Source organism: Suncus etruscus, chromosome 15, assembly GCF_024139225.1.
Source record: "Suncus etruscus isolate mSunEtr1 chromosome 15, mSunEtr1.pri.cur, whole genome shotgun sequence".
NCBI lineage: Eukaryota > Metazoa > Chordata > Mammalia > Eulipotyphla > Soricidae > Suncus > Suncus etruscus.
The window spans coordinates 36707769-36720008 of record NC_064862.1 but is presented as its reverse complement, the minus strand read 5'-3'; positions in this window follow the sequence as shown (position 1 = coordinate 36720008).

Genomic DNA, 12240 nt, shown 5'->3' with positions numbered 1-12240 from the left:
GTAGGGCCTGTAGAATTAAGTCTGTAGATCACAGTTGCTGCTTCGGTGTTCTGGCTGGTCCCATGCTTCAAGTCCTAAAAGAAGGTATAACCTAGCAATAAAGTGTATGTTAAAGAGTTTTCTCGGGACATTCTCGTAGTGCAAGCTGGGTATGGTATCTCGTGTGACTGGATCCCGAGATGCCATCTTAGTTTGTCCACCCTTTGTATCCAAGAACGCCTGTGGACAGAAAAGCTGAGAGGTTATTTTAAATATAGTAAGATTAAGGATTAAAACATTGTTATGAGATGTTCCCGTTGGAGTCAGTGATTTCCCATGATATTCTTTACCTGTAATCCAGTATAACATCCCTAAGGGATTATTATGGGCCTTTGTAGTAGAAGGCTGATTGTATTCCTGTTCTCTCTGTGCTGCTACTTCTGCTGTTGCTGGTTTCTTTGTGGTATAATGTGTAGTCAAGAGTTTCTGTTGTTCTTCTTTCATGTGTTTTGGGCACTGTTCCCCGGTGTATGTTGACTGTTACAGAGTTTGGAGTTTCTACCCTGTTAAAACTGTTATTTGATTGTTGAGTACTAGTTTTATATATGGTGTATGTTCTAGGTGCTTCAGAATAGTGCTATCATTCTGACTTTCGTCTTCTGACTTACTTCATTTAACATAATATGTTCTTGCTTTGGGGATACTTTTAGAGCTAAGTCTGGTTTCAAGTAACAGTCCACGTTAGGAGGAGTTGGTAAGGAGGGTGAGGCAGAATGAGTCAGCAGGGGAGTTGGTTGCCTTTTCTTGCCGGGGACTAGGTGTGGGTTTGACTGGGTGTCCCTTCGCTTGGGAGCTGGGTACTGGTTTATTGGGGTAGGAGGTCAGTCTTGATGCCTAATGAATTAAGAACTGAGGGTGAAGAGTTTTAATAAGGTGGGAAATCTGGATGGGATTGAGGTGTGAAGGGATAGTTGGATTTCCAAAGGGGGGAAAGGGGAAAGTATATGGAAGGGGCAGGAAAGAAGAAAAGAGAAAATACATTAAAAAGAAAAGGAGAAGAAAAAAGAAAAAAAAGAAAGTGAGAAGAGAGGAGAAAAGAGCAAGGGAATGCTAGTTTGCTTGAATGTGTTTGATGAGTAGGGCCTGTATATAAGTCTGTAGGTCACAGTTGCTGCTTCGGTGGTCTGGCTGGTTACGTGCTTCAAGTCCTAAAAGAAGGTATAACCTAGAGATAAAGTGTATGTTAAAGAGTTTTCTCGGGACATCTTGTAGTGCAAGCTGGGTATGGTATCTCGCGTGACTGAGCCAATCAGGGACTTCTTTATGAATGAACTCACGTCCAGACTCTGTTTTTTATCTCCATGACTCATTTGCTAACCCAGCAGGTCTTTTTCTTTCCTTCCAGTGGAGCTGCAACTGAATACCCCCCCCTTTTTTAAAAAAAAATTATATTTAAGCAACATGATTACAAACATGTTTGTAGTTGTGTTTCAGTTATTAAAAAAAGAACACCCCCCTTTACCAATGCAACCTTTCCACCACCAATGTCCCCATCTCTGTCCTCCCTCACCCCCTGCCTGTGTTCCAGACAGGCATTCTATTTCTCTAACTCACTGTCATTGTCATGATAGTTGTCAGTGTAGTTATTTCTCTAATTAAACTCACTACTCTTTGTGGTAAGCTTCATACCGTGGGCCGGTCCTTCCAGCCCTCATCTCTATTGTTTCTGGGTATTATTACAATAATGTCTTTTATGTTTCTTAAATCCCATAAACGAATGAGACTATCTGTGTCTATCTCTCTCCCTCTGACTTATTTCACAACTGAGTACCTTTGTGGTAAGCAGAGAGAAGGCAGGGTCATTGACAGTGTGTGTATCAATTATTCTGCATACATGTCCTAGAAATATAACTTATCCTCAAATATTGAACATAAAAGGTCACAAAATTCTGTCCTAGAAAGGCTGCTGGAAATGTCAAAGGTATAATTCTTCCTTATGCATAGTATAAATGCTTAGTACACATTTCACAAATGCATTTCATTTGTGAAGGAAGAAAGGCACTTGAGAAAGGTGCCTTATTTTTCAGGAATGGTGAGCTAAATGGGATTAAAAAAACAAATGAATAGGGGGCTGGAGAGATAGCACAGCGGAAGGGCATTTGCCTTGCAAGTGGCTGACCCAGGATGGACCCAGGTTTGATCCCTGACATTTCATATAGTCCCCCAAACCTGCCAGAAGTGATTTTTGAGCACAGAGCCAGGAGTAACTCCTGAGCACCCCTGAGTGTGGCCCCAAAACAAGCAAACAACAAAAAATGAATAGAAAAATCAAGTTCTGCCCCTCAAATATTAGTGTCACTATATTGATGTAAAACATAATTAATCTCAATATTAATTATATTATTTATTATATTATAGTATTACTATAAATTGCTTAAAAATAACAGAAAAGTTAAGACCAGAGAGCTAGTACAGTGGGTAAAGTGCTTACCTGCACCTTACTGAATCCAAGTTTAATCCCTGGCACTCAATAAAGCCCCCATAACTTTTTCTAAGCATAAATTCAGGAATATGCCCTGAGTACTAGCTGTATGTGACCTAAAAACCAAAATAAAAAGCAACAAAAAAGATAAAAATTAGAATTTGTCCAGCATTATAAAGCATATATTCCAAACAAACTAAAAAGAAATATTAGGAAATATGAACATATATTTTGTAAAAAAAAATCATGCCTAAGAAATTTTCAAATCTCAGCATGTGTTTAGTAAGTTAATTTGATATAAATAAGTAGCACACTAACTACAAAACCAATGATTTATTAGGCATACTTACATATATTGAAAAATAAATCTGCTTTCAATTATTTATAGAAGCATTCAATTTTGTAAACTAGATAATAGTTTAAAATAAATGGTAATGAAAGCACTATATAAAAACTCTGTGTGATGACTGGAGAGATAGTACAGGGATAAAGCACTTACTATGCACGTGGGAGAAGCGTATATTGATTGACCCCGGGCACCATATTTACTGTAGTCTCCAGAGAAAGGAGTAAGCCCTACACACCACTAGATGTCGCACCAAAACAAATAATTTTTTAATACTGGCTTGTAACAAAAAGCTAATCTTATATAAAAAAATAGAATGAAGCAAAGAATTAAAAGTAAAATAAATTCTACAGAAAAAATATACAATGGAGATGATAAAATATGAAGGTAAAAAGTTGATTCTTTTAATAGTCTTGTTGAAATTGGAAATTAAAAGATAAGAATCACCCATATCTAGAATGAAAATAGATTTTTAAAAAAGATATTGGATGCATACAATGCACAATACAAGTTCATCATAATTAAAATTATGTTAGTAGCTTCAAATTACATAAAAATTTTTTAGGAAAATGTAGTCAAACTTATAATAGAATCAAGAAGTGAGAATCTTAGTCTTTTAAAGACTTGGAATTAAGAGGCAAACACTTTTCCACAAAGAGAAAGAGCTCAGCTTTACTGGTAAGAATTTACAACCATAAAATTTTATAGAGAATAGGGGCTGGAAAGATAGCATGGAGGTAGGGCACTAGCCTTGCATGCAGAAGGACGGTGGTTCGAATCCTGTCATCCCATATGGTCTCCCGAGCCTGCCAGGAGTGATTTCTGAGCCTAAAGCCAAGAGTAACCCCTGAGGGCTGCTGGGTGTAACCCCAAAAAATTTCATAGAGGATAAAGCTATCCTTTTAGTGAATAAATAATGTCTTATTTTATGATGCCAACAGTATGCCAATTATGAAATATGACAAGAACAGGGAAAGGCAGATAATAGTCTCTCTTGCTCAAAAATATAGATGAAAATATTCTAAACAAGAAAATAATTAATTAAATTAGTTCATTAATTAAAATTTGATAATTATTTGGTCAATTAAGTGGGCAGTTCTATGCAAGGGCCCAATGAAATAGTATTGCTTCCACTCTGAAGAGTCATAGGGTACTGGGTTTTACAATGGCCATTCCTATACTATCTTTCTGGCTCTTGCATGATTTTTTTAACCTAGTAACCTTTTGTTTTTAGTGTGCTCAGGACTTATTCCTGATTTTGTGCTTAGGATCACTCTGGGTGGGGCTTGGGGGATATCATATCTGGCGCTGAAAATAAAACCAGAGTCAGCCACATTTAAAGTAAGAGCCACCTTAACCTCTGTACAATTTCTCTGGCCCCAATTGAATATATATTTTTGGGGTGAAGGGTTTGGGTCACACCTGACAGTGCTCAGGGGTTACTCCTGGCTCTGGGCTCAGAAATCACTCCTGGCAGGCACGGGGGACCATATGGGATGCTGGGATTTGAACTATACTGTCTGTCTTGGATCGGCTTCATGCAAGGCAAATGCCCTACTGCTGTGCTATCTCTCCAGTCCCTGAATATATTTTTAAAGAAAAATGATAGCAGGTTTTTATAATGAAATATTTGAAATTTTTTTGTGATAAGACAAAAATGCCATTTATACTGCCCACAATTGCAGTGGCTCTAGATACCAGCAGAGCAAAAAGGGCAAAGGCAGGCCCTGATATGCAAAAGACTTTCGAAGACAGTAAGGAGCTGCCATTCATTGACAATGTGATTAATATGCAGCACATCTAGAGGGTGTACAGTTGTACTTATAGAATCTATAGGAGGAAGTGGCTAAGTTACCAGATTCAATTTAATTATCTCTATGCATCCTGGCTGGATAAAATAGATCCAGTTTAAAAGTAACACTTAGGAGCTGGGCGCATGGTTGGCCTAGATTTGATCCCCAGCATGCTATATGGTCCCCTGAGCTAGCTAGGAGTAATTTATGAACGAAGAGCCAGTAGTAGCCTCTGAGTGCGGCTGGGTGTGACCTCCCCTCCAAAACAAAACAAAACAAAACAAAAGTTACACTTAAACCTGATCATTATTTACAACTGCCTTACCAATACCACTTATTCCTATCCACTGCTGGTGGGAATGCTGTTTGGTTGAACTCCTGTGGTATCCAGTATAGATATATCTTTGAAAAGTTAAAATAGAACTGGCATAAGACACAGCAGTTCTGCTTCTTAGTATTGTTTTTCAAGACATGGAAAGTATCCTTTCAAAAGGACATGTGAACAGCATTATTCATGTAGCGTTTAGCACAATAGCAGGGCTCTAGAATCAACCCAGCTGTCCAGTGCAGATGAGTGAACAATGAAGGTGTGAAATACTATGCAGCTGTCAGAAGTGGTGAAATAATGCAATTTGATGGACCTGGAGGATATCAACAGTAAGTGAAATAAGTCAGAAGAGGAAAGGAAAAGGGTGTGGTGGAGTAAGAGGTGAGATAATGGGTGAGCAGGAAGCAGGACTCTAAAGGGGTATAGATGTGTGGTCTATGTATATACCGAAACCACAGAATCAATAACACTGTAAGTGTGAGAACCAAACTACAATAAAAAACATAAAAATATTCCTGTTAAGGAGACAGGCTGAGGAGTGAGAGGAAACCATGGGATATTGGTAGAAAGATGTTGATATTGGTGAGATGTCGATATTAAAGAGGTGGTGGGATTGGAGTTGGAACATTGTATGCTTGAAATTCTATTATGAACACCGTTGGGAATCAAAGTTGTCTTAATTAAAATTAAAAATCTGTTACCGAGTATTATTATAAAGTATGTCCATGTGCTGGAGAGATAGTACAGTGGGGAAGACCTTGCCTACCATGCAGCTGATTTGGGTTTAATCTTAGACACCCCTAGGACTGATCATAGAAACAGGAGTAATTCATGAGCACAGCTCAGTATGGCCCTAAAACCTAAATAAATATATAACTAGGTCATGGGGAAAGTACCTCACTGAGTATTATTATAATCTATTAGTGGGGTGGGTGCTGAGAGATACTTCAATAGGTAGGCACTTGCCTTGCAGTTAGCTGACTGGGTTACATCTCTAGGATTTCATAGCTGAGCACTGCCAGGACTAATTCTTGATTACCAAGGATACTCAGGTTCGGCCCAAAACAAAACAAAACAACAAACAACAATTTATTAATGGGAGAAAGAATGCAGAAGATATTCATGGATTGAAAGTTAACTATGCAAGATTGTTAATTCTTCCTAAAATGATTGGTAAATTCCTTGAGAATTGGCTCAAAGTGGAAAATCTCTTCATTTTTGTAGAGAGGGGACAGAAGTTGAGCTGTCTGTAATTAAGAGATGCTCAGATCCTCGTGTTAGAGTTTGCCTTCTTTGCTGTCTAGGCAACTTAAATACTAAAACAAATACTACCTGTTTCTCTCTGTCTCATTCAGAATTTTTCCAATCTTGGGGCCAGAGAGATAATATAGTGGGTAGAGCATTCACGTTGCACATGGCAGAACTAGGTATGATCCTTGGCATTCAAAACCTGAGTTTTCCAGGTGTGATCCATGAGCTTAAAGCCAGAAATGTTGTGAGTATTGGGTGTGACCTAAAAACCAAAAAAGAAGAAAAAAGAATTTTCCTCATCTGTTGTCAAGTGCAAGGTAGCCCTATTTTCTATTGATAGGGTGACCCCATCAATGAGACTCCCCATTCTGTACACACTCCAAATAGCCTATACAAAGAGAGTAGATCCAAAAATCTCTGTGGCCATAATGGATTACCCAGCCCAGTACCCTCTTGTCCTGGCAATTCTACCCCAGCTCTGGAATTAATTCACCCAAGTCACCACCAGGATCTTTGTCACCTCATTGGAAAAATAAGGAGAGGTTCAAGTGACCCCTTCTTCCCTTAGAACCAGAAGAGCACTGAACTGGGACAGAGGGCTACCTGGCAATGCCATGTAGAACCTGAGCCTCAGAGACCAGGGTTATACTACAGGATCTTTTTTTACTGACCATCAAGTAATGCTGTTAGGCTTTAGATGAGTGAGCCACAACTTTTCAGCATCATCCATGGAAAAAAGGGCAAAAGTGTAGCTAAAGAGTCTGGGCTGTAGATTAATCCTTCTTCTCTGGAGACTGGGCTGCTGCTCAGAATAAACCTAAACATAAGTTCCTTGAGTCCCTGTAGTCCAGGTAAAGTGTGTGTCCTAGAGAAGAACAGTTGTGCACATGGTGGGGCAGTGTGCACTGAAGTACTCACAGGACCTTGGTTGTAAAAAGAGCTTAAATTGGGGCCGGCGAGGTGGCGCTAGAGGTAAGGTGTCTGCCTTGCAAGCGCTAACCAAGGAAAGGACCACGGTTTGATCCCCCGGTGTCCCATATGGTCCCCTCAAGCCAGGGGCAATTTCTGAGCGCATAGCCAGGAGTAACCCCTGAGCATCTAAAGGGTGTGGCCCGAAAAAAAAAAGAGCTTAAATTTCCCAAAGGTCATCCTTCAGGGACTGGTTGGTAATTTCATTTAGTCACTCACAGACATCAGTTATGTGGTTAAAAGCCAGTGTAGGGATCTATTAGAAAAATTAGAAGAAACACCATATGATGGCATGTTGTTCAGGTACACCTTTTCTGTTTGCCCCATCTCCCTTTCCTTTAGATCAGGCCATGCTGACCTCAGTCCTGTTCCTGAAGCTTGTCAGACATATCCCAATCTCATGCCTTTGTTCTTGCTGTTCCTCCTGCTGGCAGTCCTCATCTCTAAGCTGTTGGCTTTGCCTGATTTCCTTTCTTTAAACATGCCTCTACTATACCACTCTGCATAAGCCAATATTGTCAGTCTCTCCTTTTTAAACCTTCTTCTGACTCAAGAATACATCACATCACATATTCTAGCATGGTGAGTTCTTTGTACTAACCCAGGAAACCCACAGAAATTATGTTCAATATAGTCTCCGAGGCCACTATTATGTCCCCAGGCTTAAGCAGCACCAGTTTTGAGAGTTTTGATGAGTGACTATGTGCAGAATGAATGGTTCTAGTCTTCTCCCAGAGAATAATAATTTCAATAATAATGCATTTCCCTAATCATGAGTAACAATGATATGTAAATCTTTTGAGGGGAAGTGTATGTTCTCCCAATTATTTTTATCAGCACCCTTGGAATTTTTTTGTTGCCGAGTTTTATAAGTGTTTAGAAATCTCGAATATTAGTATTTTATTTAATGCATTCTGTACAAATATCAACCCATTCACTAGGGTGTCTTAGCCTCATAATATAATTCAAATCTGGAAAATGCAAGGCCTTCATAATTTTCTCCTTAGGTTATTTCCACAATGTTGATTCTTTCCATCCTTGTAGTGAGAAAGAAACTTTCATCCACTGTTGATGGGAATGTTGTCTGGTTCAACCTCTATATAAAGCAATATAGAGAGCTCTCATAAAAGTAAGACTAGAACTACTATGCAATGTAACAACATAAGAATATAACTTCTTAGCATCTAACTCCCAAGCACAAAAAACATTAATTCAAAATGATATATGTACATCTATGCTCATTGCAGCACTTCATATAATAATAGCCAAGATATGGAAACAACTCAAATTCCCAACTACAGATAAATGAACCAAGATGTGTGTTATATTCTACACAATGGAATGCTATGCAGCTCTAAGAAAAAACAAAATTATACAATTTTTTGTGACGATGGTTAGAGCTACATGTTACCACGTTGAGTGAAGTCAGTCAGAAGGAAAGAGATAGTTTCGAAATGATCTGTATCATATGTGGGACTTAAAGGTAGAGAGAAAGGTAGCAAGAAAGGTAGCAGCACAACAGGAGACTTGATCCACACAACTGAGTTTGGTGGGAAGTTGAAAGGAATGGGGCCTTGGGGACCTTGTGGGAGGGAGGTAGATCCACTGAGAATCTGGGATATGCACTGTTCGGATTATGCATATGTGAAACCATCACACAACAATACAAATCACAGTACTTCAGTCATAAAAGAGTGCAGAATGAATGAATATAAACAAAAAGAAGAGGAAAGAATGTGTTTCACTAAGGATTGAAAGTGGTAGACTAGGGACAAGGGAACTCTGACACGAACACTTTTTTTCCTTTAAGTTAAAGTTCTGAGCTAGTTTACTACAGTTTAACATTCATTGTAGGCACACTATATCGAACTTATATTTGGGAATTTCATGTTTTCATAGCCTGATCCCTGCCCTGACAAATGCTCTTATTTTGTACAAAGCACACTCATCTTCAGGACTCTCAGATCTTTTCAAAAGAAAAGTTCTTTTCTTTTGATGTCTTCTACCTGAATGGGTAGCTATATATCTAGCTTGTGAGGGAGTTTGACAAAGACTCCTCTTTCTCAGCAACTTTGCAGGAAAGGGTTCTTACTGACCTTTGGAATTGGGAATGAGCCTGAATCTAGGTAGAAATTTAAGGTACCACCACTTACTATGTAACCTCCATCAGATTATAACCACACATAGCCCTGTATTCTCTTCTTCCTGAAGGCTCCCAAAAGGAGAAAATAGTTTTCCCACCCTATTACACCCTATAAGCACTGTGAATACAAGTAACCAGAATTGAGTTTTTAGTCTTTTTCAGACTCTAGTTTAAGTGCTTATTAGGTCCTAATTTATTTCTTAACAAAAACTTTCTAAAAAAAAAAAAAAAAAAAGAGGATAGGGCCCAAGGGGTCTCAGGTGCATTGGTGGAGATAAAAACAAAAAGAAAAAGGACACAAGCCAAAGTAAACAGCAATAGAAACAAAAAATCTAAACTATAACAATATAAACTTAAAATGGGCCTGTTACACTGGCAGGCCAGGGGACTAAGGGGGGAGGTATAAGATGCACTCTGGAAACTTTGGTAGAGAGAGGTCAACACTGGTGGTGGGAATGGCTCTAATTCACTATCACTCTATGTCTGAAATCCAACTATGAAGAACTTGTAATTCACAATTGTTTCAATAAAAATAAAAAAAAAACAGTGTTTTTAGAGTTTTGCATAAATTATTTCTAATTTAACTCTCGTTATTATTAATTATTTTTCTTTTGGGCCACACCTGGTGACGCTCAGGGGTTACTCCTGGCTATGTGCTCAGAAATCACTCCTGGTTAGAGGGACCATGTGGGACGCCGGGGATCGAACCAAGGTCTGTCTTGGATTGGCCATGTGCAAGGCAAATGCCCTATCGCTGTGCTATCCCTATGGCCACAAAAATCCCAGTTATTAACTGATACCAGAGCAACCTTCAAAATGATTACAACTGACCAAGAAAAGACATAAAGGGCACTGTAGGAAATAACTTTGGTACACACATCTTAGTATGTATATTTGTATGAACCCCTGAGTGTGAGTGTGAGAGCTCTGTGCACATATGTGGATGTGTGTTATGAACACACGTGTATGTGAGATGGCACTGTACAAGAACTGGGATGTGTTTGTTGACCAGTAAATCATCCACATCACCTTTCTTTGTCCCGGGGGAAAAAAAAACAGAGGAAGGTGGTAACTTCCTCTGGAATGAAATTCCTGCCTGCTGCATGGTAACTGCCTGTCTGGGTTGTGGTTAATGCTACTTGAGGTCTCTGTGTTACTGTTAGGTTCACTGAGCTTGGTATATTACTATGTAATTTTCCCATCAGATTTCCTGTGATACTACTGAACTAACACAACTATAAAAATTTGAGGTATTCTAGAAAAACATAATGCCTTCCTTTATGTATGAAAGTAAATATGAATTCCAAAGTCTTTTTCCTCATTCCACATGCCACATGGATTACATACACTAGGAGCCTGAGGGACATGATCAACAGAGACATGAGCACTTTTCAAAGTAAGTCTCCTTAATACTACCAGGAATGATCTCTGAGCACATAACCAGGAATGGCCCTAAGTGCTGTAAAATGTGGCCCCAAAGCAAAAAATAAAGTAAAATATGTATTGAAGAGAGCATGCATGTATGGGGCATTAGTATGAAGCTGTTGAGCAATAATCAGCACACATTGGCTTTATATACTTATGAGTGTAAACTGAGCTAGAAACTGTGGGGAAAGTGGAGGATGTACAAGGGGGTGGATTTATCAATTTCCCCTCTGAATTTAGCTCTATTTCTCTATAGTGCAAGGATAAGAGGAGTGAGCCTGCTGGAAGAGAGAGAAGGAGGAGCCCAGAAGAACAGTATAGGTAGGAGATAGGAGGAGATGCAGATCTGAGAGATGGTTTCCTTGTAATTGGTCCCTGTAGCTACTGCCATGTCTGACAGCTTAAAGAAGCTTTTTCTCAGCTTTGTGCAAAATGAATGGTACTGTTTTTTTTCCTAGAAGTGGAAGAAGCAGTTCAGATTGGGGAGTGTGGTGGGGGAAAACAAGAGGAATCTGTCATGACCAACTTGTTTTTATTCTTCTTCTTCTTTTTTTTTTTACCAACTTGTTTTTCCTTTCAGTAAAATATATATGCTAGGTGGCTGCAGGTAAATATAGATTGTTTACTGAGTCTCTGTTAATAGTGTTTTCATAAGGTCCTACCATTTTAGTATAGATGAGACACATTTCAGGGCCCCTCTGGATTATTCACTTCTCTTACCCAAGATGCACAAAGTAAATGTATACCTTGTGATGTAACACATCCCCATTTCTCTATCCCAGTCTTATTGCAGTGAAGGGTTCTTGCTAGCCCTTGGAGCTGGTCCTTGGAACTAGAATCCAAGTTAGGGGTCAGAGGTCCATTAACTGTTTAGCCTTGACTAGATTAAATACACAAATATACTTGCAAATTATACTCCCCCAGGCTCCCTGAGTGAAAAGAAATAAGAAAATTATCTTCTCAGATTTTGTGTCAGGGATTTCCAAGGAACACTGCTGGTATTATTTACTGGTATCTCTGCAAACTTTTCAAGAAATTACTGTAAAGGCCACAAGAGGGCACTGTTGCCCTCTTTTGTGTGCACCGAAGTGTGTGAGTGTAAATCGGTTATATACCAGTTTGTGATTTATGGACCCACTTATGAGTGTTTATACATTATGGACATGTGTGAGTGTGTTTGCAATGTGGAATTGTACAAAGACACTGGGATGTATATCTGGGAATAATGCAGTCAATTCACTTCTATATATATGACTACAGGGGGACAATCCAGAGAAAGCATTTCCTTCCTCTAAGCATGGAACCTCTCCCATTTAGAGTCCCAAGTGCTTATCTGCTCTGTCCTTCCAGGCCAATTCCTGAACAGACCAAGCTCTTCTCCTGAAATGTAGTCTCAGGCCCTTGGACTGAGAAATAAACCTGTTCTGGGTCTGGACATGTTTATGGTCTATATAACAATAGGTTGACTTTGCTTCTCCAGTGTGGTACATGAACAAGAGGGGGTAGTTTCTCCTGCTAGATACC